We start from the raw sequence: 3,500 nt of genomic DNA on the forward strand, positions 1-3,500 counted from the left end.
CGTTAGCGGGTGAAATATATTTCCGAGTCTAGTGTATGTTCTAACACTACGCAAAGGGTGCAAAACAGTTAAGTTTGATAATTGGGTGCCCGCGAAACAAATAACAACTTTGGAATGCAAATGATTTTGATAATCATATTATATTAAATCTTGTGGTTCAAATGCAACGTCTACTAAAACACCTATGATTTCACCAACGTTTTCGTTGACAGTTTTCTATATGTTTTCTCAGGTCCTTGAGCGCTACTTGATACATGCTTCCGCACTCTTTTTGATACTTGTTTGGATGTCGAGTATACATGCATAGTTGGAGCGTCTTTTGACTACTTTTAAATTGTGTCGCATAGGTTTCATTCGTATGTTAAACATTGTAATGTAACTAGTCTTTGTACTACTTTTGTAAACTTGAAACATCCTTTTACTTATGAAATGAATGCGACATATTTTGGTCAAACGTCATGATAAAGACTTATGACCACGTAACGGGACCTAAGTAGTCGGCGCCGTCAAACATGATTTGGTCGGGTCGCTACATTATCGACTATGATGTCTAGTCGGTAATCAGCTTTGGGTATAAAGCTGAGCATAAGGTCAACCTAGCTGTCAGGTTGGGTTCAAGAGTTACTATTCATGTAGTATAGTTTGAATGACGGATCCCATGCGTCTGGATTACTATGCGAGGGAGACAGTAACAGGAACTTTCGGTAAACTCTAGCTCGATCAACTAGTAGTTAATGGCCCGTACAAGCCGCCGAGCCTAGTGTTACCATTTTAGTTCACCTTGTTGATGTTATGTCATTGTGCTTAGCTTGATGCTAGATACCTATGCCTGTTAGGATAATTCCATTCACTTAGCTTTATGCCAACCCCCCACAGTTTCTCCCTTATAGGTTAAGCTTTACATGCCATAGTTTTGGGAGTGGTTGCTTTTGGATATGTTTGACAGACTACACTCTGATGTTTATATTTTGATACCCATAAGTGTGTAAAATCTTTTTGGTTAACGTAACACCTGGATGACTGTAATAACTATGGTTTAGTTAATTACTACGTATGGTTTGTAAATACCAATATATTATGTTTCCGCTGTGATTTAAAAAAAACGTATGGTGTCACACTTTTGCTTTTGACGGGCGGTGCTGGTGAAGACGTGTTTGACTCTATGTACTCTGATGTGTCTTTTGTAAAAGTAAAATGTATTTTATGTAACGCCATTTGTAAATTTAAAACCTAATAATTGTGGAATTCTATAATGGAATAATCATGGTTATGGTTGACTTAATGTAAGTTTTCCGTTGTTATATTTTAACAAAAAAATAGCCGATGTTACACCGTTCGAGTGGAGTACAATAGTTTGGTAAAAGAGCCTCACCAACAAGATCAATTACTTGGAAAATGGAGTAAGCTGTGTAAAGACATCAAGATCTTCATTGCAATTTACGAAAAGCTTGGCGAAGTCTAAAAGATTGTCCTTGATTTTTAACTTTTGAAGGCTTCAAGAACAAATACCGAGAACCAGAGCCTATTAGTTTAAAAGATCCTGACCCAACCCCTACATTGAACACGAATCTACCAAATTTGGAGCCTTTCTTTTGAGGAGATCCTATCCGTCGTCCTTAAGGTCGTGATAGTTCCAAAAGTGCTAGGAGTTCTAGTTCTTCGGATGCGGCTTCTCGTTATTCTTCGAAATAAGCCCGAGCACATGTTATCAATTTCGTGACTGCTACAAGGCTTACCATGGAGGAGTTATGAAATGAAGCACAAATGCGTACGATGTTTGAAGGTTTAAGACTTATATCTCAACCGATCAACCGGTTTCTCAAGACATTCCTCCAAAATAATATAATTTGGTCATGAGATATCGTAACAAGCTTACCAAGAAATACACCAAGGAGTACAAGTCCGATGACGAGGAAGAAATTCTATCTTTTTAAATTTGTAGTTTTTAATTATGTATTTTTTATTTGTACTCATTTTTTAATGTAGTGTGTGCTTTTATTAATGAAATTTTTTTAATATAATTTATATTTTGTAGTTTTTTAATTATTATTATTTATTTATACATAAATATAATACGCTTTATAAAATAATAATAACTAGTCCGGATCAGCCTGTGCGATGCGACGGGTGCTTTCGGCCTGCATATTTGTATTTAACGTAGCGTTGTGTATGTACAGAGAGAAAAACGACCCATGTGTTAAGATCAGTTTAGATGTCGGTGTGGTTAGCGTTTTTTTTAAAAAGTGTCCGTTTCTAACGTAGTTGGTCTCGTTTTGTTCATAAAATTATTTTAAGTTTAATGGTGGTAGCGGTGAAAATTAATTCGTTGCAAGTAGGAAGATAAGATCCGTTGAAGTTTATGGTAAGTTTTTTTTTTTGATTTAAATTTAAAATTAAATTTACGGTTTAAGTCCCTGCAGGAATGTATGTTTGAATATAGTTGAGCGGCTGTACTGGAAAATTCATGTGTGAAAAGGAGAGATGGAACGACAAAAAAATAGTTTGCAACGATACCTAACCTCACCTCTTATAGTATAATAACTAGTGAAATGACCCATAGAACCACGAGTTTGTTTAAACAAAACAATTTATGATGTGTTTTAGGTATTAACTGAACGTAAATGTTAAAGTTATTTAGTTTAATGACCCGTGGAAACATAGAGTCCGATTAAGAAACCCGTCAGCTGAACATTTCATCAAACACCCAAAATGCATATTAAAAAATCTACATCTAATCATAAGAGATAATATTGGTTGTCATTTTATTTTAAAAGTGTAAATTAAAATATAAATTTAGAATTGGTTTCCTTCTGCCTAGCTTTTATACCTTCTCGTACGCAATTTAAAATAATTAATTAAAATAATTCAAAATTATTTAATTTTAATAATTAAAATAATTATTAATAAGATTTAAAAAAATAATTATTAATAAAATATTTCACCCACCATGCTTAGATTTTTTTTTTTTTCTTTTCGATTTTTTCTTAATAAAAAAATTAGCCTAATAACGACATCATCATTATAGGATTTTAATATTAACTATAGATGATGATGATAATAATAATAATAATAATAATAATAATAATAATAATAATAATAATAATAATAATAATATAATATAATATAATATTATATAATAATAATAATAATAATAATATAATAATAATAATAATAATATAATAATAATAATAATAATAATAATAATAATAATAATAATAATAATAATAATAATAATAATAATAATAATAATAATAATAGTAATTATCATAATGATAAAAAAAAATATTAAAAGTGAGGTCAATGTACTTGTATGACATGTGTCATGAGTACTAGTAGAGTGTGATTGATTTCGTGATAGGAAGAAGTTGCTAAGATAACGTTGATGCGATACAATATAATTATATGAAAAGTATCATGGATAAAAGTTTTGTAAATACAACCCGAATGTCAACATTATCCCATTAACTTAACACCTCTTAGAACTTGTAATGTTCAAGTAC

The sequence above is a fragment of the Rutidosis leptorrhynchoides genome, chromosome 6, assembly GCF_046630445.1.
Source record: "Rutidosis leptorrhynchoides isolate AG116_Rl617_1_P2 chromosome 6, CSIRO_AGI_Rlap_v1, whole genome shotgun sequence".
Classification (NCBI taxonomy): Eukaryota; Viridiplantae; Streptophyta; class Magnoliopsida; order Asterales; family Asteraceae; genus Rutidosis; species Rutidosis leptorrhynchoides.